Source organism: Trichosurus vulpecula, chromosome 4, assembly GCF_011100635.1.
Source record: "Trichosurus vulpecula isolate mTriVul1 chromosome 4, mTriVul1.pri, whole genome shotgun sequence".
Taxonomy (NCBI): domain Eukaryota; kingdom Metazoa; phylum Chordata; class Mammalia; order Diprotodontia; family Phalangeridae; genus Trichosurus; species Trichosurus vulpecula.
In genome coordinates, this window is record NC_050576.1 from 394,171,623 (window position 1) to 394,198,462 (window position 26,840).

Sequence of the window (26,840 nt, forward strand, 5' to 3'; positions counted from 1 at the left end):
TCCTTCTCCAGCTCATTTTACAGATGAGGAAACTGAGGCAAACAGGGTTAAGTGAGTTGCCCAGGGTCACACAGCTAGTAAGTGTCTGAGGTCATATTTGAATTCGAGAAGATGAGTCTTCCTGACTTCAGGCTTTGCAGCCCATCCACTGTGCCACCTAGGTGCCATCAGGTGGGATATATCATCATCATTATCATCAAAATTATTATTTAATAGTTATATAGTGCTTTCAGGGTTGCAAAGCACTTTACATATGTTATTTCATCTGGTCCTTGCAACAACTCTATGAGCTAGGTGCTATTATTATCTTCATTTGACAGATGTGGAAACCAAGGCAGACAGTTAAGTGGCTTGCCCAGGGTCATGCGGCTAGTAAGTGGCTAAAGCAGCATTCGAATTGAAGTCTTCCCGACTCCAAGCTCAGTTCTCTATCCATCTAGCCGCTTCTATAACAACAGTAAAAGCTATCACGTCTAACTCATATCTCTGGGCACTTAACACTCAAATATTCATGGAAACGAAATAAAATGGAACATCAATTTTCTAATGGGAGAAAGAACACACCAGAGGGAAAAAAAAGAGAGAGAAAGAAACTCCAGAGGTAGGGGACTTACACCTATAGGGAATATAATCTCTTGGCAAGTAAGAGTTTCAGTTGATTCCCGAGGTCATTCTACCTATTAATTTAAACAGCGATGTCACAGGACAGACATATTTGATTCAGATTTACATATCATTTTAAGAGCAGTAAAGTATATATTAGATTTCAACTTCAATACTCTAGAAGGGTGATGAAGACAAGAGTCTCAAGTCACAGGCTTAAATGTACAAACATGTAAAGAATTAAAGTCTAATATTTTGTACGTTAATTGTATTGCTTACACATGATGATGATATTGATAACATATACTTGGAATGGAAGTTCTCAGAGGGAAAAGATGATATTATAAGGAAAATCCTTTTACCACCAACTCAATAGGATTCATTAGTGTTTTGTTGTAATAAATTGATTTTTAACAAAACTCTGCTTCTCAGCCATGTCCACATGGTGCTGCCTGCACTGTTGCCATCATCCCCATGGTCCCCCATTTTGGAACCTGAGATTCTGCCCCTGTGACACTGGGATCAGACAGGTGAAATTTCATCTTGTCTTGCCAAGATCTAGACCTCCATACCACTTCCCAAATATTTTCACACCATGCCACTACGAGTGGTGGGGGTGGGGGTGTTCAGTCGTTTTTCACTTGTGTCTGACTCTTTGTAACTCCATTTTGATTTTCTTGGCAGAGATACTGGAGTGATTTGCATGAACCATCTACTTTTTCCAAGTCCCCTTTACGTACACTCCCAGAAAGAGAGATACCCCCCCCCCCCCAGAAAGATATTTATCTGTCTTCCATTGGAATGTAAGATCCTTAAGGGCAGGGAAGCTCTTGTATCCTCAGGGTTTATCACAGTGCCTTGAACATGACGAACACTAAATAAATGTTCTATCCATCTATAATGTTAGAAATCATATTCACAGAGAAGACCTGGAGCCTTTCTGTCATGTCAAAGAAGGGGAAAAGTGTTATATAATAAGTAAGAAAGGAAGGCTGCAATCATTCATTGTTTACAGAATTGCAGAATCTCAAAGGCATGAAGCCCAATATATACCTCATTAAGAATCCTTTCTTCTCAACTCTGACAAGGGACCATCTAGCTTTTGTTTGAAGACACCCAGAGAGAGAGAGTGTGTACTACTTCCCCAGGCTGCATATTCAACTTTTGGATCTTTTTTAGTTGTTAGGAAGTATCCCCTCACATCAACCATAAATCTGCCTCTACAACTTCTACATACTGTTTCTAGTTCTGTCTTCTTAGGCTACATAGAATAAGTCTAATACGGTCAGGTATACAGTAGGTGCTCAATAAATGCTTGTTGAGTGATTTCCTATGACAACCTCCAAGCTTTATGCTATTTATCAGTGCCTTTCTCTGAGCCATTAAAAAGGGTTAAAAAGAAAGAGACCAGGCAAAATTCCCTGGAGCACTATATTTGAGACCTCTGTCCAAGTGGATGCAGGCCAGTGGTGTTCAACTCAAGTGGACGGAGGGGGCCATTAACTGTACATAAAGATCCTTGAAGGTTAAATATTAATTTGGAAAGTTACATGTTTATATAATATGCATATATACATATATGATATACATATGTAGACATAAATTATACTTAATATATTTATATAAAATATATTTTTAAAACATGAATACATCAAAATTGAATAGGAACTATATTTTAATCTTGTTCAGTTACATTTAGGAGTATTGTGGGCAGGCCTTGTGTTTGACATCTCTGATATAGGCCAAGGAACAACAATTCTTTGGGACTCAGCACTTAACCAGTCCTGATTCCACCTAACTGTATTATGCTGAATTCCTCTTCTCATTCTCTGTCTCCGGAATCTTTGTGTTGTTTTGTTTGGGGGTGGGGAGGAAGAGGGAGGGAGAGTGGGTGACAACTGAAGTGGGTTTTATTTAGGTGACTGAGGTGAGAAAACAACAAAATGAATCAAATAATAGCGTCTACCTGAGGGCACAGGAAAAGAAAGTTGCACGGTCCCATCTATTTTTCCTGTCTCTATTTAAGAAGCACAAAATTCAAGGGCAGGTTCTTAACTTTAGACCAGAAGTTCTTAATTTTTTGTGTGTCATGAATCCCTTTGATAAGTTAGTGAAACCTATGGATGTCTTCTCAAAATGCTGTTTTAATGGAAAACAGTTACTTTAAAATATCAAAATGATTAAAATATTAACATACAAGTTCACAGATCCCAGGTGAAGAAATCCTGCCTTAGATGATAATTTATATGGACAGGCACCCAAAAGGAAACACCTACTTAATAAGGCCATTCATTCTGCCATTCAAAATGAACAGATCAAAGAAGCATCATTCCTTGGGCAACTCACACAGAGGCTGTGTGAATCAATGCAGCTGGAGTAAAAAAGTACAAGTTAAAAATTCCATTTCTACTACTTATTACATGTTTTACCTTAAACAAGTCATGTATAAGCCCTCATGTATAAGATAAGTGGGGTTTGACTAGATGAATTCCAAGGCCCCCTCCACCTGCATATTCTATAATCCCATAAACCTTTTCAGCAGAGAGTCCTTTGTAATGGCATCTGTGAGAATAGAATTTTATCTGGGCGTAGATGCTCTACAAGGACTATAGGGCACATCATTGTTTCTTGATAAATATTAAAACAAAAACTTGAGAATTCATCTTTGGAAGATGTACTTACTTCCAAGCGTATCATCTTCAACTAGACGAAGGTCAAAGACCAAAAGATCAAAGAAACAGGGAAAAAATGGACATCGTGGGAAGTAGACCCGGGTGATGATAATCAGTTGCAAAGAACAGCTGGCTATTTCCCCAGGCACATCTTTCACACCTGCTTAACATTTTATACTTTTAAAAATCACTTCCCCAGTCGATCTTTACAACTACCACCCTGTGAGCTAAGTAGGGCTGATGGTAGTATGCCCATTTTCCAGATAAAGAAACTGAAGTCAGGTTCTATTAAGTAACTAACTCAAGGTCAGAGCCCTGTCTTTGGACACTTATTACAGTGTTCTTTTCACCACAGCATGGTACAGGGGGAAAAGCACTAGCTCTGGAGGTGGAGGACTTGCATTCACATCCTGCCACTTATGAGGTTTGTTACCTGAGAGCAAGAATTGTTTCAGTCATTGTGTTTGTATCTCCACCACCTCCCATAGTCCCCAGTATACAGTAAGTACTTAATAAATGCTTGTTGCTTGAGGGTTAGACTAAGTGATCTCTGAAGGCCCTTTTAGTTCTTGATCCCAGGATCCTAAGACAGTGATTATTATCTACAATTCTGAAAGGAGAACACCACCAAAGAGTGGAAGAAATGCCCTTTAATCAACAGCCTAATATCCTCTTCTGTTAATGGGCCCCCAGAGCCCTTGTACATATTAAAGTGTATTTGGATTAATCAGACTCTGACCTGTCACTCCTATTGAATTAAAGGATTCCCTATTGTGTTCCCTATTGAGAGCTCTAGGCTCTCAGCTAAAGATGAAGACAGAGAAGGTGAACTCTTGCATGCTTCATGTCGGTAAGAGAAATACCTTAGTCGCTGGCCAGAAAATGTTCCTTTGATTCCCACATCAAATCGGGGAGGAAAGAAGATGGCGAAGAAAAGGTCCCCCCTCTCTCTAGGATCTCTAGCCTCGGAGGTCCTTTAACCATCAAGGTAAAAGCTCTGACTCAGGCCTCTGCCAGCCTGCAGATGTTAAACATTCAGGCCAAGGAAGCTTCCTAGGAACAAAGGAGTCAAAAGCTGGAAGAGCCCTTAAAGGTGATCTAATCCAACTGCTATTTTTCACTACTACTACTACCACCACCACCACCACCACTACCACTATGACTCCTCCTCCTCCTCCTCCTCCTCTGCCTGTTGCTGCTACTAATAATAATAACAAATAATATTACTAAGAATAAGAGTCAATAAGAACAGCAAACATTTATATAGCCTTCACTATGTACAAGGCAGCTAGGTGTCACCATAGATAGAATATTGGGCCTGGAGTCAGGGAGATTCATCTTCCATGGGTTCAAACCCGGCCTCAGACATGTATGAGCTGTGTGACCCTGGACGAGTCACTTTACCCTGTTTGCCTTAGTATCTCCTCATCTTTAAAATGAGGAGAAGAAAATGGCAAAGGATTCCAATATCTTTGCCAAGATAAACCCCAAATAGGGTCAGGAAGAGTCAGACATAATTAAAATGGCTCAACAGCAACAATGTGCCAGGCACTGTGCTAAGCACTTTACAAGTATTATATGTTTGACCCTCACACTAGCCTAGACAGGTCGGTGCTGTTATTATTCCCTTCCAGAGGAGGGAATTGAGACAAATAGATTGAGTGGATTGCCCAGGGTCACACAGCTGATAAGTGTCTGGGGCAGAATCTGAATTCAGCTCTTCCTGATGCCAGGCCTCTAGGCACTGCACCACCTAACGCTGTGGATAAGAAAAGTCCAGAAGGTTTGTGTAACTTGTCCAAGATCTTACCAGGGAAGTAAGGAGCAGGGCTGGGATTTTAAATCTGATTCCTTTTTTTTCAGTGTTCTTTTTTTCATACCTCCTGGGGGAATTTCAGCACCTTCTCCGAAGAGTGGGAGTAAAGTGAACTGGTAGGCGTCTGGGGTGGAGTACAAATGGAGAAGCAGGCATTTCCAAGATAAATTGCTTTCTAAATCCAGGCAAGTTGCCATTCCTCCCATTATTGGAAGCCCGCCCCTATATATTGAAGGGTTCTATTCCTTTGCATCCAAAGAGTCAGGACTGACCCAAGCATTTTTATTTTTCTAGTTTTCCTTTAGAAACACTAAGTCATCCACATATTAGGTGCCTGATCCTCCCTTGACAGACAGCATGCAGCAGGTGGAAGATGGGCTGGGTTTAATCTGTTTGTTTAAAATACAAACCAGCCAAAGCCTTAGGAATCTATGGGTGGAACATAAGATTAAGAGCAAAGTAAGCAGGCCTCTAAGGTCTGAAAGTATAGACCACAATCCCCCAACTGGGGGAAATTGTGTCTGCTCCTGCCCTACAGAAAATAGTTGCTCAAAGGATGCCTGGGAGGGTTCATGATATCTGACTTGATTAAATGTCAGACCCATGGCTCAGTCTAGAGCCAAGAAAAGTTTCCATTCCTGATCCATTGAGCACTTCTAGCTTATTCTTTCTATAATGCTTCATTAATTATTTCAATAATGAAGAATAGTCCATTACTACTAGTTGTGTTTTGCTTTCTTGGCATCAGTGAGTGGGAATTATTTCTGACGTAACTAATAAATATTTGCTCCAAATGACCGAACAAATGAGTTATTTCCTGAGACTTGTCTCCTGATACCTAAAATCTGTTAGTATTTGGCACAGGATATACCTTTCTTTGGTGCCTAAGATCATAATAAAAAATTGGCTTCTTATTTTCTGGCAAATGTTTGGGAATCTTAAGATAAAACCACAAAATGATAGCAGTCAGTGCTACAGGAAAAAAAAATATATATATATGTATGTGTGTATACATGTATATATGGGTACATATATGTATACACACATATACACACACGTCACACAAACACATATATTAGTGTTTTGCCAATAACCTCTTTGGCTGGTAACCCTCCAGTTGTGATAAAGCCAATTTCAAGCTTCTTTGAATGTACATCATTGTTTTTTACTTTGTGGTCATACTGCATCCCCATCCAAAAAAATTAAGATAGAGTATAGCTTTTTGACTCTTTCCAGAACTGCATCTCCCCAGACAAAAATGAAGGGAGAATCCGTATCCTTTCCACCAGTCACCCACCAAAAGAGTTAGTAAACAACTAAAAAACACCATTTATGCACAAAGGTCCCAAATACCTGCTCCAGGAGTTACATAGGTGTGTAGATAGAGCACTGGACTTGGAATCAAGAAGACTCATCTTTATGAGTTCAAATCCCACCTCAGACACTTAACCAGCTGTATGACCCTGGGCAAATCACTTAACCCTGCTTGCCTCAGATATATATATATATATATATATATATATATATATATATATGTGTGTGTGTGTGTGTGTGTGTGTGTATGCACACATATACAAGGTCTTAACATCCTGTAAGTAAGGTGAAACTGTCACTCACTAGTAGGTCTAGGGGTCAGGCAAAGTAGGTGGCCAATTTGGTATAATGTAAAATATTTTTTCACAAATACAGATTTTTAAAATAAAAATATATTGATATACTTTCCTCTTATATTACCTACATTTCCCAATGCATCTCTCCCAGAGAGCTGAACATTTTACTAAACGATTAAAAAGTTCAGTAAAATAAGGAACATATCTAAAAATTCTGACATGCCATGCCATATTCCACAACTATAGCTCCTCCTCTCTACAAAGAAACATGGAGGTGCCTTCTCATATCTCCTCTGGGGCCATAACAGGTCATTATCATTTCACACTTTGTTTCTATTGTTTCTTAGTCACTGCTCTTTCCATTTGTCGTTGTAATCATGTTGTATATTCTTTTCCCTAGTTCTGTTTACTTCATTTTGCCTTTATGCATGTAACTCTTCCATCCTTCTCTGTATTCATCATAATTATTTCTAATAGCATCAGAAGACTGCATTTTATTGATACACTCTCGTCTGTTTAGCCATTTCCCAATCAATGGGCATCTACTTTGTTTCTAATTCTTTGCTCTTACAAAACTTACTCATAAATATTTTAGCGGACATGGGGCCGCTCTTTTTGTCACAGACCTCCTTGGGGTTTATGCCTAGCAGTAGAATCTCTGACTCAATGGGAAATGAACATATTTTGAATGCCAGGACATTCTAGTCTCTGTGGCACATAGGTATTTATTTTGTGGTAAGTCAAGTTTCATGAGCTATAGAGAAGGCTAAAAGCTTGCACACACAAGGGTTTGATTTTCAAATACTGCATGGAGCAGGGCAACGTCTAGCATTGGCTCTGGTGTCATTTTGTGTCTCTCCATCTGCTTTGTGATCTGGCCATTGTACTTTATTGTAACAAACATTGGGAGCAGTTTTTAATTTATTTTAGAAATCAAAAGTTGGGAAGTTAAACACCACCACCCCAACCTTAATTAGAATTCATTTTTCTCAATTACAAATAATAATCACTTAGAGAAGCTGAGGGATTTATCTTAATCTGTTAAAGAGAGGCAGCAGGGAGTTGTGAATAGAGAACCAAATTCAAAGACAGAAATATCCAAGTTCAAGTCTTGCCTCTAAGGTGTGACCCTGGGCAAGTCACTAAGTGCTGTAAACCAAAGGTATCAAACACATAGCCTGCAGGCTGCTTGCAGCCCACAGTACTCCAGATGCTGAAAATTAAAATACTCAACAAGATAAACAAAAATACAGTAATACATAACTAATGTTAATTATATGGTTTTCTAAGTTAATATGTGCCCTCAGTGATCCTTATGTATAGTTTAGTGACCTATTTTTATTGGATTTTGACACCACTACTTTAGACAATTCTCTAAGACAATGCTGCAGAGAAGGTGTTGACCTGCACTGGTACCAATCAATGAACACTGGTTAAGCACCTACTATGTGCCAGGCACTGATACAAAAGTAGAGGGATTTTTCTCAGGGGGAGTTCTAATGAAATCATCAGTCTAATCCCTATCCTTATCTCTGATTTTTAAAGTCACTTGGATGGTGAAGTGTGTTTTTAGGATTTACATTTTATCATCCTTTTAATATCAAGCAGACAAGATGGTACAAGCTACAGAATGCAAAGGTGAGATGGGGGTAGAGGGGGACCATTAGAGTGAATGGGATCCCTGCTTAATAAAGCCAAAAGAAATAGGAAAAAAATAGTCATGGTAATAAAATAATTTATTTCTTAGTAATCCTATAACAGAGAATGAGGTCCTTTTTCAGTAGTATTTGCTCAAGGCAGGGAAGTTGAATGGGAATGATGAGATGTCAGATAAATGTCTACCCTTCTCCATGGAGAAGAGCTGGACCTTGCTGGACCTCCAGGCAGATCTGACAAAAAGCGATAAAAAGAACCCAAAGCGGGATCTACTGACATTAAAGTCCAGAACCCACTGTTCACCTACTACCTGGTCCACTTAGATGGTCCACAGATGGTATCTATCACACTAGTAGCAATTCTCTCCTTCAGGGACCCTCATTAGAAACTAACTTTATCAGGAAGCCATTGATGAGAGAAAGAGTGTGTGTATGTGTATGTATGTATTATATATATTTGCTCAAGGCAGGAAGTTGAATGGGAATGATGAGATGGTATATATATACTATATATATGTATATATATTATTCATATACATATATATAGTATATATATTTAAGCTGAGACTCAAGGACATTGAGAACATGTCAGAAAAATTATTTGGAGGTGGTGTGGGGAGAAGCAGTATCAGTCATTAATATTTTTTTTGGTCATTCTTCACTTTCCTTTGGTTACAGTCAACATTTTTACTAATAGCATCTCTTATATTTCTGGTATGTTTGGGCTTGCTTTGAACAGATGACCTTTAGGCACTCTGGTAATTGACCCTCTCCTCCCCAACCAGTACCTCTCTCACAATTTCAACAGGAAGCTTTTTCTGGTTGGTTTTATTGGTTTGCTTTGACTTTAATTTCCTATTGGGTGGGAGGGAGATTCCTATAAAAAGGTGCTTTAAGTCTATCGTACAGGGAAAATAATTTTTAGTCAGAAGTTGAGATCAGTCATTCACCAAAGTGCCAAGCTGATTATTGTTAACAAGTTGGGAAGACCAGGCTTCTAGGGACCAAAATTAAAATGATAATTAAAGTTATATTTGAATATTAACAAAATTCTAATTTATATGTTTGTCTGTGGATAGTTGTATGTGTTTTATTCTTTGCATGAGACTGTAATAACCATAAGAGAAGAGAAAATTATGATAATATTTTATTATTTTATTTTTACAGTTTATTCTCCCTTAGGTAACATTTTTTAGTATTAAGTCAGCATCATTAGCTCTGGCTAAAAAGTTATTTGCAAGGTTGCTCTTGAATTCTTGGGCAAGGTGAGGCTGCTTATTTAATAAATGAGATTATTCACACACGCTGCTTCTCTTCGTCCCCTTTTCTGCACCTGCCCCAAATCTGAACATTCCACAGGTCAAGATGTAAGAAAAGGTGAAACGCACATCTGTGAAATATATTGCTTAGAAATAGCCTTTGTAAAGATGTGGCAAAGATTCCATTCAAATATTTATTGCTGCTGATGTGCAATATGTACAGAGCATGGCGGGAGGGAATGTTTATTAAGCACTATATGTCAAGCATTGTGCTAAGTGCTAGGGTCACAAGAGTCCCTGTGCTTAAGGAGTTTACATTCTAATAAGGAAAGACTGTCTCCATATATATTTATATATACATACACACATGCATATATGTATACACATATGTATATATTTATATATACAACTACACGTATATTTATATAGATGTATATATACGCATATTTATATACACAGCTATACATATATCTATATACACACTTATGTATACATGCTTATATATACATATATGTATACTTAAATATGCACATGTGTATATACATGTATATATACACACATACATCTGCATATATGCGTGCTTATAAGCTAGAGTTGGAGGGGAAGAAGGGAAGCCGAGTTTAGGTGGTATGATTCAGAGATGTTCAACAAAGGGGGAATGAGGATGGAGAGATGATTTATTTCTAGGTAGAATCAGTGAAAAACTCATCTATTAGAGCCCAGAGTTCCAGGGTAGGAGTCCAAGTCCTACATGGGAGATGAGCTCGAACCATGGGGAAGGCAGAATAGTTTTCAGACAGCCAGGAAGTGGGAGAGATATAAAGACGAACAATACAAGGTTCCTGTCCTCTCTGAATTTATCGAATAGTCAGAAGGACATACATATATAATGACTTCATGTAATGCTTTAAGATTTGCAGAACCTTTTACACATTAGTTTATTTAAACTTCACAACAACCTATTGAAGTTAGTAACACAGGGATCATTACACTCTATTTGTATATGAGAAAATTGAGTCTAAGAAGAGTTAGGCAACTTATCTAAGATCACACAGCAAGTTTAAAACAAACTAAGCACATAAATAACTGAGAGGTCACAGTCTATACACTGTGACATCTGGAATATGGCCTGAATCATCCATTTTATGGCAGTTTAGAGAAGACATGTCCAAGGTCACCTAGACAGCAAATGGTAAAGCCAGGGTGAAAACCCAGGGGTTCTAATTTCATATGTAACACTCTTTCCATTGCACCAAATTACAAGGTGCTGAGGTCTAAAAATCATTTACAATATTCTGAGGAGAAAGGGAGAATCATGATGGTCAGGAGGCATTTGGGTTGGGGAGAATTTTTAACAAGTAGAGGTAAGAAAGGGCAAGAAACTAAAGGAACAGGAAAGTGAAGAACATACATGGCAAGGACAAATAGAATTTAGCTAAAACATAAATTACATGGAAAGAAGCTGAATGAGCAAACTGGAAAGGCAAGATGGCAGACTGGAAGATCCTGATTGTCAGGCTTAGTTCATGCTTTATTCAGCAGTCAATGAGTCACATTCATATCTTTCTTCCCTAGCTCTAGCCTCTTTTCCCATTCTTTCCTCTACTGCTATCAACTGATTTTTAAAATCATGTTTGAACTCCTTTAAACTATGTTTTAATTCTTCCAGGAATTCTCTTTGGATTTGTGATCCAGCTGCTTCTTCCTTTGAGGCTTTGCTGCTCTTCTGCTGTGTTTGTGTGGGAATTCCCTGGTGCCATAAAAACTCATTATCAGGTTCTTCTTTTGTTTGCTCATTCTTCTTGATTCAGACTCTTTGTTACTGCTAGGCTCTGCACACTTCTGGAGGCTAGGGCTGTGTGTGGGGGGTGAGATGTCTGGCCTGATCTTCTGTCCTCCTAATTTACCCTGATGCTATCACAGCTCTCAGAGGGGGCCGGCAAGCTTTCAGTGCCACCAAAGTGGTATGATCTAGGGGGACGTCTATTCACCATTCTCCTGGTCTGAACTCTAAAAGTTCCCAGCACAGGTTTGGATCTATCACCTTGTTTCCAGCTGGGAGTTTCAGCAGACTGTTGCCTGAATTACACACTGTTGACCTGCTGGGAGGCTCTGTTGATTCAGAATGAGTGAACTACTGGCTTCCCTTTGGTCTGGAACATTGAGTTCTGCTTCAGAGATCAGAGACATTCACAACTACCTCTTGCTTCATCGCACTTATTCTAGACAAGGGTCACTGCTACTCTCCACCCCGTATCCACAACTTGGCACCATGACTTAGGTGACAAAGCTGCCAGACTGCACCCATTCCAGCATCCAAAGCTTCCCCAAGGGATCTCCAGGGATCTTTCTGGTGCCTTGCCTCAGCTCTCTCTTGGTCTGTGGGCATTGGCATGTGCTCCTGGAGACCTCTTCTCCCCAGAGTCTGTGGATCTCTCTGTCTGTCTCTCTGTTCAGCATTCTAGATCTTTGTTGAGAAGGGGTAGAGGAGAACAACACTCTGAGGCTTCCTCTCACTTAGCCATCTTGGCTCCACTTCCAATGAGTTGCATTCAAGGATTTCCAGTGGGGAAAACAGATCTATGAGCAAAGAATTTTTATTATGTAGGATAGGACTTCACCAAGGATTTGTAAGGTATAGGTTTAATCATAGGATGGGAGCTGTCACTACCAAAAATGATAAGGCAAATTATCACCGCTTCCTCTCTCTGTACTGCTCCAACAAGGGAAGCTGGGAAATGCAATGGGTAGAGCCCTAGACTTGGAGTCAAGAAGACCCGAGTTCAAATCCTGCCTCAGATACTTACTGGCTATGTGATGCTGGGCAAATCAGCTAACCTCAGTCTGTCTTGTTTTCCTCATCTGTAAAAATGGAAATTACAACAATAGGACCTTCCTTCTAGGATTGTTATGAGCATCAAATGAGGTAATATGTGTAAAGTGTCTCGCAAAAACCTTAAAATGCAAACCTTTACATTATTAATAATCACTAATATAATAGCTAATTATCAATACATCAATTATTATGTTAGCTATTATTAACATTCATTCTTATCAATTATTACTCTTATTTCTATTATTAGCAAGCAATTGCTTGAGCTATTAACATTAATATCAATATATTACCAATTATTCATATTATTGCCGTTATATCAATTTATTTAATTGCTTATTATTATCATCATCATTTTCATTATTCCTGCTTCCAATCTCTCCTTTCTCCAATTTGTCTTCCACTTGGCTGATAAATTGACATTCTCAAAGCACAGCTCTGACCGCGTCACTGCTTTGCTCAAGAAGCTTTTGGGGCTCTCTTTTGCCTTTAAGATGAAATACAAACTCCTCTGTCTGGCATTTAAAGTCTGTCACAATTTGGTTTCAACCTGTCTTTTCAGAGAAATTTCTCATTGCTTCCCTTCATGCATCCTCCATTCCAGACAAATCAGCCTAGTTGTTGTTCTCAATACCCAGCATTCCCTCTTCCTCTTTTGTGTTTGAACAGCCAGTCCTCTAGACAGAGAACACTCTCCCACTTAGCCTCTGCCCAGCTTAAGAGCAGATTTTCCTTTTTTCTCTGTGTCCCTAATACCTGAGAAAGTCAATGTGGATAAAGAGACATCTTAAGAATCAAACAGTCCTGGGTTCAAGTTCCACCTCTGACACTTACTAGCTCTGCATCAGAGTGAATCACTTAATATCTCAGTATTCCAGTCAACTACAAAAGACTAAAGCCAAAGAGCAGGTGGTGTTTGGTATTGGTAGAGGGAGTTTTCTCACCAGAAGTTCCCCTATATCAATGAAATCACAGATCCAGTCTAAAATTTTTAAAAAGCCTCAGGGCCTAGCATCCTTCCTGGTGCAGAGAAGTCACCTAATAAATGCTTGTCAAGTTGAATATAATTTAGAAGGATTGAGCTGGCAGTGGTATGATAGACAGGTTCAAGAAGAAGGAGATTTGAAGTGGAAGTTAGGAGACCAGAGCAACAGTTGAGGCTGGAGCTCTTAAGAGCTTGAAACTAAAAATTAATTTGGAAAAATGTTCATTCTCTCTCTCTCTCTCTCTCTCTCTCTCTCTCTCTCTCTCTCTCTTTCTCTCCCTCTCTCCCTCCCTCCCTCTCGCTTTCCCTTTCCTTCTCTCTCTCTATATATATGCACACACATATACATATAGATACACACATACATAATACATATATTTGTATATGTTATATAATACATATATATGCACACACATATACATATAGATACACACATACATAATACATATATTTGTATATGTTATATAATACATATATATTTTTCCCTAGGCTATCAGGTTTTTATAGGGTATCTTGGTTTTGGAAAATAATTAAATGTAATATAGTCTCAGGTTTAAGTCCCATCTGGCTTCAGCCTGGGCTTTCCTAGGTCTTCTGTTCCACTGTTGCTGTTATCCAGGCTGGAGTATCAGGCTTCATCATCTGGTATGTGATGAGGTATTCCAGGTACACACGTTCCTTCCTACCTCTCTCTCTCATCCCTTCCCCACCCCCGTCTCTCATATAATTTTATGTTACATATCATAATTATAGCTAATTTTGCTACACAGAGAGACAGAATGAGAAAGGAAAGGAAAGGAGAGAAAAAGAGGGGGGGAAAGAAAGAGAGAGCAATCATTTGAGACTATTATTTATGGGCTAGATCATTTAGCATACGCTTCTCTTTAATGGGTTAAAGATTTCATACTATTTTTAGTGAATGATGAGAGCCAGAGGCAGCAAGGAAGCACAAATTAAGGATGCCTTTAAGGAAGCATTTCCAAATTTAGTTGTCCCTTGACATTTCCTCTAGATTGGAGCGCGTTTCATCAAATCGGAAGCACACTTTGGCCATAGGCATCTAATCAGATGTGCTTCATGGATTTCTTGTCACACATGCAAGCCAGGCTGCCACAGACCTTAATAAGAATTCTATCAGTTAGTTCTTATGGTTGATTTTGCTGACACTTTGTTGTTGAATTCCTCTAAACATTCCATACATTTTTAGATCTGGGACTCCCATTTTACAGGTGAGCCAATAAAGTGACTTAGTAGTTAGTTGGTGGAGGTTGGTTCTTTGGACTCTCAGTCCAGTGGTTCTTTCCGCCACACCATGAAGAGTGCTTTTTCCTGTTCTATTTTAATGTCTGTATGTGAGACAGCTTATCTGCTTTCAACAACTGGATTTTTAGAAATTTTCATTAAAGGAAGAAAAATAGTGGGAGTATTGTGATAGGTGTTAGGATTTTTCTTCTACTTAATGAGCTTCCTTCTAAAATATATGGCTTTTCATTTTTTGTTGGGTGGGTGACTTGATATTTAAGTGTTACCAGTGGTTGGCAAAACAGCACCCAATCTAATCGCATCATCTCTTTATTGTTGATAGGTGGTTTCCTAGGATCTCATTGTGTAGGGCTTCTATGTCCCACTTTCCACTAACAATTCAATCCTTCTGGCTTTATTAAAATGTTCTTTTCAGGTAATAAAAAAATGTCATTTTGAAAATCTTTAGGAGTAAGATTCCAAGGTACCTAGCGATCCTTAGGGGAATAATTAATTGAGCACCACCAGAATCACCATATTTCAGGTTTAACCTTTATTTTTATGATACCTTGGGCAACTGAAATAATAGTTCATGTCTCCTGCAAAGGCTTACCTCCTGAAATGCAAATGTGGCATGGGTGATCGAGGGATCCTCCATCAATGTGATGACTCTCCTAATGCACTTGATTGGATGTAGGGGTATGGACTTTTGTTCTAAGGGGACATCTATCATGGAGATAAGATAGCCTCTTGTTGAGATACATGTGCCTTAGCTCCTTGCTTAGAGGACACATGAACTCCTCAGATTGGTCCACAGCGGCTGGCATTGTCTTGAAGGTAGTTAGTTACCGAGAGCCAATCAAAAGACAGCCTCTTGTCAAAGGAACTACCCTCTTTTGATTTATAAAAGTGAACTGGGAAATGGCTCACTCCATCAATTTATTTTTCCTTTTCCCCATTGAGCACCAAGAAGTGGGGAAAGGAAGCAGCAACGGTGAGGTACAAGGAAGTACTGGGGAGAGCTTGACCTATGCTTACAAAGGGCAAGTCTAAGACAAGAGTTTTTAGAACTCATAATTCCCCCAGAGAAGGAGAGTAACACAAAGGCAAAAAGGGTAGTTGCCCCAGGTTTGAAGGGCTTCGTTTTACTCTCTTGGCAGGCACTGTAAACACAAAGATGTGTAGGACTCAGACTCCTACTCTCAAGGGACTTCCAATTTTAAAAGGGCAAGGGAAACGTGTCTTTACGCCAGTAACCATCATATCAAGATGTCTGAGAAGTGTGAATGTAAGATCTGTCACTGATTCCTCCATGGCTCTCCATCCCATCCCAGTGACTCCTCAGACCAAAACAGGCTTCTCTTGTCACAACTTCCCTATAGAATATCCCCTCTTTTTAAAATATAATTTCCTTAAAGGAAAGGACCGTCTCAATCAGTCAGCCAAGCATCCATTAAGTGCCTACTATTTCTGGGCACTGTGTTAGGTACTAAGGATATAACTAAAACAAGTGAAGCAAGACAACAACAGGGGATGAGGTCAAGGGGTTCTGAGATGAAGGGAAGAAGAAAACAGGCAGCTCGGAGAAATAGCCTCAATTTTTTTTTTCAGCAAAATAAAGGGAGAGGTCCTCAGTTGAGATAGGGAGAAAAATGGAGACTTGAGAAGAGATCAAGAATACTATCTGCAGAGAATGAAACAGGAGTTGAACCCAGATTTTCTGACTCTTAACCAGTGTTCCTTTCACTATACCAAGCTGCCTGCCTGAGAAGAATCAATATGAAATTATTTTAGTACTCATAAAATCAAAGGAACAAGTGACTGTGTCACATTCCAGGTGTTTGCAGGTCTTTGTACATTTTCCCTAACAGTTCTGCCAATGCAAATCAATTCCAGTAACACAATCATCTGCACTTCCCAGGTCTGTGGTATTTCTTCAGCAGGAATAGGGCAGTCAGTGAAACCACTAAATCCATTTCTATTTCCGTATCTCCAAAGAAAAGATGTGGGCATAAACGCAGAGGTGGAAAAGAGCTCCTCTAACTTATCTGGGCTTCAAACCCTTCTGCCTGGACAGCTCAATGACAACAGGAATCTCTATATTGACCTTTACTCCTATGTTGTAGCCTCATGCACTCCCCATTCCTTACTCTGGTGTTTTTATTTAACTCTCTGGGGTCCCCTTAGGCAGAGACCCTGGCCTAACAATTCTCTGTTCCACATGGCACCAAATGCCCCTGAATCTGGAACTCACTATGTGGGAAGAAATGATAATAAATATAATCACAGTAACAGAGACTCAGATGACAATATAACAGTCTTAGGCATCTGAAGAAATAGATGATTCAGGGAACTGGTGCTAGGTGTTGCTTCCATGCCTTTGGGTGCTTAGAAAAGGTTAGGTGAGGAGGGAGAGGCTAAGAATTAGTCTCTCTCAAAGCCCAAAGGCTCCCTGGGCCTATTAAAGCTAAGCTTCCCTCCACTGCTCCACACTGATGTTTCTGACCTCACTTCGTGAACCCTTCATCCAGCAATATCATTCCATAGACAAATATCTACATAATTACTTGTTTCCTCTTACTTGAAAGCTTATACAAATGAATCAGAATACACATTGATATTTAAAACAACCAAAAAAAGGATGTTAGCTCAAAACTACAGAACAAAATTAGGCAAGGATTATGGTGTGAAGAAAAAGAGTTCTCCCTGTCTAAACTAAGGGGTCTTAGAGAAAAGAGAATTGTCTCTGAAACCGACAGACTGGAGTTCAAATCTCACCTCTCCGGGTAATTACTCAGGCAAGTCACTTAACCTCTGCCTTGGTTTCTGGCCTTGGTTTTTCCCTCTGTAAAATAAGATAATAATAATATCTACGTCCCACAATTGTGAGGATCAGATGAGATAATTTTGTAAAGAGCTTGGTAGAGCACTGACAAAAGTAGGTCCTCAGCAAAAGCTTATTTTTTCCCAAAAGAGCTAATGCTCTAAAGGGGAGAGATAGCACATAAAACAAAGTTCAGCTTTAGGGTAGATGGAAAGACCCGGAAATCCTAAGGGGTCAGTGGTGTGGCCAAAGGCAAGGCCCAGGGAACCTTAGACTGCATCAGTAGATCAGAAGGCAGTGCGCCTGCCAGAGTCGGCAGGGCAGATGGTAAGGCCCAGAGGACTTGAGGGAACAATGGCAGGTAAATGTGAGGTTCATTGGAAGAGACAGAGTTGGTGACTTCCAATTGGTGTATGCAGCAAAAAATCTTGGATAGGATCAAAAATGTAGGCAAGTGGAGGAGGATATTTAACTCAGTTTCCCCATCTGTAAAATGGATTTGGACTCTCTGGGGTTCCTTCCAGATCTGGTTCTAAAGTCCTCTGTTCCCTCTGCAGATACCCTGATATTCTGATTTCTAGAGAACAAGCAAAAATGATTGGGGTTTAGTAAAGGCTCACGAGGAATATTAGTATGCTCAGAAAATGTCTGGACTCACATTACTGTAGGTCAATAGTTCTCTGACACTCAAGTTATGCTTCAAGGATAGCAAGAGATACTCAATGACTGGGAACTACTGAAGGAGAAAGTAGTAGGATCAGAGAATTTTAAATGGACAGGACTTTTAAAGCCACTTAGTCCAAAGCTCTCATTAGGAATCTAAGCCGACAGTATTTATTAAGCACTTAACTAAGTACCGGACCCTGTTCAAAGGGCAGGGGATACAAAGAAAGTTAAAAAAAATTCCTTCACTCAAGAAGTGCATAGTCTAATGGAGAAGATACCGTGCAAACTACCATATACAAACAAGATATACTACAAGAGAAATTGGAGGTAATCTCAGAAAGAAGGGGCTGGCATTAAAGGGGACTTAGAAACGCCTCTTACAGAAGGTGGGATTTTGATTTAAAGAAGACCAGGGAAGACAGGAGTTGGAAACAAGAAGGCAAGAGTATTCCAAGCATGGGAGATTGCTAGTGAAAATGCATGGAGTCAGGAAATAAGAGTCTTGATGCAGGGACCAGCCAGGAGGCCAGTGTCACTTAATTGTAGTGAACACAGAGACCTGACAGATTAAGAGGTAACATAGTGGCAGAACCAGCATTCTTTCTTATATCTCAATGTTCTTTCCACGATAGCTTGCTGCACCTCAATGATGCTATTTTCCTAAGTCCACAATCAACAAGAAAAATGAACGAAGACAGAACTGAAGTGGCTAGAATAAGGTGAAATTCATCAGATCTGGAGTAAAGGATTCTAAATGTGCCTCTGTCATTACCAGTGGGATTTGGGGCAAATCACTTAATCGCTTTAGGTTTCAGTTTCTGTAACTGTAAAACAGAGGTATTGAACTCGGTTCCTCCCAGGTACAAACTCTTAGGACTCACGTGACTCTTTCTTGGTCAGTCAATCTGGATAATGCGGAGCCAAAGTATTCATCTGAGTGGTGTAGATATAGCCTTTGACACAGTAAATTTCTTCCTATCAATTACAGATGCCTCTCATACTGTCACATGAACCATTATAATGAAACTGTACCTTCTGGGTTATGGCTGAAGTAGAAAGGAAATTAAGTGGTTTTAGCTGCCCAGACAGAATCACTAACATTTTAGCTATGTCCCGAGGTCTCTGCAATGTGCCAGAGAGGCCACCCCACCCCAAGGCAGGAAGGAGGGCAGGCCACAAGCACTCACTTCTCTAGGGAGTCTGTTCTCTCCTTTCAGGCTGGACTTCACTCAAAGTGGTCAGACCTAAGTGTGGGGAGCAGCAGGAAAGGCAGTCATCTTGGTCAGGAGCGGAATATTCTTGGTAAGCTGTTCTTGCCACATTAGGCTCGAAAAGAAATTTCTTAGTGTTTCAAAGAATGCTGGGCTAGCCAACTTGAGCTCTTTTTCCTACCTTCTGGGGCATTTGTCATTTTTTTTCCCTAGCTACTCCCACCCCCAGACAGGGTCTGAACTTTCACAATAAGCTAGTTCATGTATTAAATGTGAGTCTACAACAAAGCAGTCACAGTGTGGCATCGTCATGGGGAAGATTTCACAACTGCTCTATCATAATGCCACATCATATATAAATATACATACCAAAATAAGTACACAAGGACACATGGGAAAACATGTAGGCGTGGGGAGTGAATGAAAAGAGACAGGCAGCAAAACCACCCAAGGATAGGTTTTCCATCTTTCCATTCCTGCTGGGTTTATCTCGCGTAACAAAAACTGGAAAGGACAATCCTGATGAAGGTAGAAAGAAAATCCCTCTACTTAATGATGAAATTCCCTCAGTGACGTGACTCTTTGTACTTTCTGATCAAGTATGAAGAAATGAATCACATCTGTTGCCCTTACTGAAAGTTTCTTTATCACGAAACTTCACTCAGAGAGAAAGGAGCTTCCATTTGTCAGTTTTTGTTATTGCTAGGCCAATGCAGATCCAACTCCCAACCAAAGAACACAATTCTGTAAGCCCAGAGAAGAAGAACCAATCTTGTCACATTTTCAGCTCCATGACAAGAGAATGAACAAAATATCTTCTTCTATCTTGTATGGCTGGTTTATTTAAATCCTTTTTCTTTGCCCCTGCTAATAATTATGAGGAAGAGAATTAATCAATCGACAAGTATTAATTAAATGCTTACTATGTGCCAGGAACATTGCTAAGTTACAGGGATTGAAAGAAAAGCAAAACTCAGGTGTGGGTGTGGGATTTTTTGTTTGTTTGTTTGAATGAGGGAGTGCTTTTATAGGTTGTAGAAACTATGAGGGAGGGAGGAAAAAAAGCAAAAACATAAACTTTCTTCAAAAAATATTTTATTTTGTGCTGCCAGGGATCACTCACGACCTCTTTCCCAGTATCTCTTTGTTCCTCTGTCTGTCACACACACAGGGGGAAAGGGAGGGAGGGAGGAAGAGAGAGAGAGAGATTCAAATTTGTGTCTCCATATCCCTAGTACCCAGCACAGGGCCTGACACAAACAGTAGGCATTTAATAAATGCTCATTGACTTGAAGTGATATGAGTCAACTGTGGCAACTGGAAGATTATCGATTCACCCACGGGTTATATTTCTGTTATAACACTAGAGACATCTTATTTTCATTATAGGAAAATTCACACATTAGCAGTCCTTTACTGGGGTTTTTGAATTATGTTCACCTGTAAACATTTATCTCCACCATTTACAAAACCAATTAACCAAATGATTCTCCTCCAGACTTTCAAGCACCAGATATCTAAATGCAGAATCTTAATGATGCTCTTCTCACAATAAGACTTTATAATGAAAAAAAAATACAACTGTAACAGTAATGAGAAAGATGCCAGCATTATAACAATATTACCAAGGCATTAACCTCTTGTGATATGCCAAGAAGAGCCTTTGGGCAGGCAGTATGATAGCTCTATTAATAAAATCTTAGTTTAACCCTCTGTCAAATTTGACTCTCCCTTTCTGCTTTCTCCACCATCCTTTTTGTTAATGAACCTTGTGTACCATTCTCTCTCTCTCTCTCTCTCTCTCTCTCTCTCTCTCTCTCTCTCATTCTCTCTTCTCTGTCTGCCTGTCTCTCTTATTCTCTCTCTCATTCTCTCTTTCATTCTCTTTTCTCTGTCTTTCTCTCATTCTCTGTCTCTCTCATTCTCTTCTCTGTGTCTCTCTCGTTCTCTGTGTCTCTCTCTCCCTCTCCCTCTCTCTCTCTCTCTCTCTCTCTCTCTCTCTCTCTCTCTCTCTCTGTGTCTCTCTGTCTCTGTCTCTGTCTCTCCCCACCCCCACCCCCCCCACCAGATAAGATGCCACACACCCAATTTAGGACATTAATATGTTTCCCTCCTTTAAGTACATGCAATGTCCCTCCCTATTTGACTGGTTTCTTAGGAGGCAGGTACTATGCAAAGAGAAAAGCATTATATAACTATGAGAAATCATCATCACCACCATTATCATCAGAGAAGGGAGTCACAATTGGTCACGTGACAAAGAGAATAGGCCCAGGAGACATTGTTCATTTGCTGTGACTCCTGAAGAGCAAATTACCAAAGTGCCCCATACATATGGTTAACAACTAATAAATGTAATTTGAAAAGAAATTTCTTGATTTCCTTTCTAAAATGGCAAAAGGCACATATGCCCCTATGAGGGAGATGGTCCTTGTTTTTCCACTTTGTATGCAAGATAACAGACATATTTCTCCTACCATAATACAGATTGCCTATAAAGCAGGTGTTATCCTTCTCCCCTGATGCCCGCAGTACAAGTAGAAATGCCTCAACTGTCTCCAGAGCCACATTCAGCTTTCTCCCCAAATATACAAATGCCCACATAAACAAACTGACCCCTCCCAAGCCCAGGAAAAGATGCTATTCTATTCTCCTGAAAGCAGAGTTTAACTTCTCACTCCTCCACTGTTTCCATTAAGTATTTGGCTAAAGGCTTTCACTTTTTCCTTCGCAGCATTCATTCATTCAAACACTTATTAAGTGCCTATGGTCTGTGCTAAGCCCCTGGAGAGATACAGGAATAAATCAGAAGAGAAACTTAAATCACTCTTGGGGTCTTCCAACTCTATCTCAGTGTAAGAATTGTATAATCCTTAGTCTAGTTCATTCCTGGTCTCAGCTAACAAAACAGACTTCTGACTACCTGTTCTGAGTGAAGCACAGTTCTTCTTTAAATTATCATACACACCAATCTTCAAACCCTCTTTCTGACCCTTCCTATGACATTGGCCCTTTCTAGAAACCTCTTCAAATGTACCATGCACAATGAGCTTCTCAACCACTACATTCAAGGGCCCCCACCCTAGAACTACACAGAGTACGATTCTTAACTTCTTCTGATGTGGAAGCCTTTGGCAGTCTGGTGAAGCCTATGGACCCCTTTTCAGAATAATGTTTTTAAATGCATAAGACCAATTAAAATGAAATAGAGATCTATTTTTTGCCATCCAAATTCACACAACACCCAACTCTGCTCCTGACAACAGAATCTTACTTCTTTTGGTCAGCCTAACATCTAACTGTCCGATTCCCAACGTCACACCTTCACAAAGGCCATCTTTTCCAAAGGCCCCTTTTCCAAATTAAATCAGTGAATTTTCAAGCATTTTCTATGAATAAGGAAGCCTCTTAATTGCTATGGAGGATGTATACAGTCATAGAATAGATAAGTTCCTGTCCCCAAGCAGTTTGTCTCAACTCTCAAAGGTTGTTAGCCGAAGAAGAATTCAACTTCAAATGAAGACTTGAGTAACAATGGAAGACAACAAAGACTGCTACGGAAGTTGAGAGGAGAAAGAAAGCTTTTCTGGCAGGCCAGTCAAGGAAAGGAAAGTGTTATTTAAGAGGCGGCATTTGAGTTGAGTCTTTTAGAATTGGTGAGATTTTAAAGAAGTGGGAAGAAGGCTATTTTAAGTGAGGGGAATACTGGCAACAGAAGCATGAAGGCATGAAAGTAAGGTTTATTCGGGGATGCTGATTAAGCTAGATTGCTAGAGAAGAGGATTCAGGAAGTGAGTGGTGAGCAATAAAGCCTGAAGGCCAGGATCATCAGGGTAAGAAGTTTGGACTTTATCTTGCAGGTAATGGGGGGCTAATGAAGATTTCTGCTGCAGAAGGATGATATGGTGAAAGTGAGGCTTTAGAAAGAAATATTGCATCAAGGTACATAAATTTAATGGAGAAGAGACTGAAAGCAGTAAGTCTAGGAGGCTATATCAAGGAACAAAGGCAGAGTCTTGCTTTAAGTTGATTCTAACCAGGGGGTTATTGATAGTATGCCCTACTCATCTCACCAATACCACCTGCAACCCCAGGTCTCAGTTGGTCTGGGTCTGGTCTGAGAGAGTTGAAGTGGCAAGTGAGTTCCAAAAGACACTAATCTTGCCCAGAAATGTGGGCTGGATCTCAAAGCCTAGCAGATATGCATACCACTATTTCACAAGCAGGAAGACAAAGGAATCAGAAGGCTCTTATAGATGCACAAGTCTAGAATCAGAAGACAGAAACACCTATGAATAGACCATTTATGAGCAGGCTACTTAATGACAAACATGACAGTTAATAAAATCCTGAACAGTGGTGGCAGTAGGAAGGCAAGTGAACAATGCTAAACACATTGAGAAGGAAGACCCAGCAGGGATCTAGTGGTTGATTAGAGTGAGGGAAGTGTCATGATTAACACTTTGCCCAACTAATTTTGTTTTGCCCTTTTCTTTGCATGAAAATACCATACTGGAAAAAATATTAGCCTAGGAATCATTATTATCAGCATTTCACTCCTCCATCTGCCACTCCTACTTTTTAAGCTATTGTGTCCTCGTATAATTTATGAGGGTTCTCAATATTAATTGTTTTTGTTCAGCCATTTTTCAATCTTATCTGACTCTTTGTGACCCTATTTGAAGTTTTCTTGGCAAAGATACTAGAGTGGTTTTCCATTTCCTTCTCCAGTTCATTTGACAGATGAGGAAACTGAGGCAAACAGGCTTAAGTGACTTGCCCTGGGTCACACAGCTAGTAAGTGTCTAAGGCCAGATTTTAACTCAGGTCTTCCTGACTCCATGCAGAGCCCTCTATCCACTATGTCACCTAGTTGCAGGTGTACCTGCAAGATATAGGCAGGTTACAACCAATCAATGACCAAACAACAAGCCATGATAGCCAAAGGTTCTGTTATTTCATTGAATATCCATTTTTTCCCTTCAAGCATTATACTCAGTTTTGCTGGGTAAGTGATACTTGGTTGTAATCCTAGCTCCTTTGCCATCTGGAATATCATATTTCAAGCTTTCTGATCCTTTAATGTAGAAGCTGCTAAATCTTTTGCTGTCCTGACTGTGGCTCCATAATATTTGAATTATTTCTTTTTGCCTGCTTGCAATATTTTTCCTTGACCTAGTAGCTCTGGAAGTAGGCTAAAATATTCCTGGAAATTTTCATTTTGAGATCTCTGTCAGGAGATAATCAGTGGATTTTTTCAATTTCTATTTTACCCTCTGATTCTAGAAATCCTTGATATCTAGATATATTCCTTGATAATTTCCTGAAATATGACATATAGGTTCTTTTTTAATCACAGTTTTAATTGTTGAATTCTCTCTCCTCAATATATTTTCCAGGTCTATTTTTTTCCAATGAGAAGTTTCACATTCTCTTCTATTTTTTTTTCCTTCTTTTGATTTTATCATCTATTGATGTCTCATGGAGTCATTGGCTTCCACTTGCCCAATTCTAACTTTTAAGGAATTGTTTTCTTCAGTGACTTTTTGTACTTCTTTTTCCATTTGACCAATTCTGCTTTTTAAGGAGTTCTTCTCTTCAATAGATTTTTGTTTCTTTTTTTTTACCATTTGGCTTATTCTGTTTTCTTAAGGTGTTACTTTCTTGCATATTGTTTTGTGCCTCCTTTGCCAAGCTGTTGACTCTTTTTTCATGATTTTCTTGTATCCCTCTCAATTCTTTTCCCAATTTCCTCCTGCCTCTCTTATTTGATTTTTAAAAATCTTTTTTTTCCGTTCTCCCAGGATCTAAGACCAATTCACATTTTTCTTTGAGTCTTTGCATGGAGCTGCTTTGTTTTTGTTGTTCTTATGTTTTGATTTTCCCTGCCACCATAGTAACCATTGATATTCAGGTTCTTTTTGTTGTTGTTGCTTCCTTGTTTTTTCAGCCTATTTTTTGACTTTTAACTTTATGTTAAAGCTGGACTCTGCTCTTGTTCCAAGCTTCAGGTTTTTTGGTGATGTTTTCAGAGCTAGTTCTGGGGTTCTGTAAGTTTTCAGTTCTTCCAAGGTGATATGATCTAAGGAGAGGTGTGGTCAGTGCTTTCCTGGTCTGTGAGTGACAACAAGCATTCTTTTCCCCACTTTTGCTAGTACTCCTCACTCTGGGACTGTGACCTGGAACCATGTATGGGCAATGTAACAGAGTCTTGCTCACAGCTCCAGCAAAGGGTCTCTTGTAACCTCCTTCTGAGCAGTAATCCAATCCCCTTACCATCTGTGGGCTAAGCGCTCTGGAAGCAGCATCCAGTTAAGTTGCCCCCAAGGCCTGCTGCTGGCTTGCAGGGGCATGGCCTGTGCTGGACTGTGCTCCACCCTCACCTTAGTGAGATAGATTTTTCCTACCAACCTCCTAAGTTGTCTTGGGCCATGAAAATTGTTTCATCCCATCTTTTTGTTGGTTCTGCCACTCCAGAATTTATTTTGAGACATTATTTTAATGTTGTTCAGAGGGAAATTTAGAAAAGCTCAGGCAGGTCTCTGTCTTTTCTCCACCATGTTGGATCCGCCCTCTCCAAATGTCCAGCCTGAACTTTGCATATTACAAAGAAAAGAAAGGATGAAGTTGTAATAACGTTGTCATGAGATGGGCAAAAGGAAGTGAAAAAAGCAGCTTAAATTCTACCCAGTATATCACCGTCAAAGTCTTAATCTTTAACTGCTTAGTCAAGGTATTTCACTTAATATCAGATATAATGTCACTGTCACCAGAATACAAAATGATCCAACACCTAATAAACATTTCCTATAGTCCCACACCATTTCCATCTAAGTATCCTCCATTCCTTTTTAATATGGCCATTTATGTTTTATGAGCTTCCACATGTACACTGCTGCCAAAAAGCAGAGGGAGAAAGTACAGTCTAGTGAGGCTTTGTCATGGTGGTATGGTGGGTTGGTTGTATTTTTTTCAGCTGCAGACATCTTAGAAGTGCCACTTTTATCATGTCTCATATTTCCAAAGACATTAAGTGTCCCTTTCTTGACATCTATCTTAATCACCATCAATCATAGCTCATGTTTGCATTCTGTCTGTTTAATTCTTCTGGCACAGCCTTTTACTACGCCGCTGTCATGACAATAAAAACAAACAACCAACAATCTTCGTGATTAATTAGCACCATTGCAGTGAGGTATATAGTTTAGAATAATGGAAGAGATTGGAATTTCTCTCACTCCAAGAAAAGGATGTTATCTGCACGACTTCTCATCTTTACTTCTTTCTAGGTTCCAAGAAAACCCATCAGCCTTCATGTTTCTTCTTTAATCTACACCTCCTATAAGTAGGAGGTCATTATATGGATTTAATTAACCATACCTGTATAAGTGGGTAGTAAAATTACTCCATGACTGTCACAGCTGAAATATTGGAGTCATATACAAGGCAATGAACCATACCTTA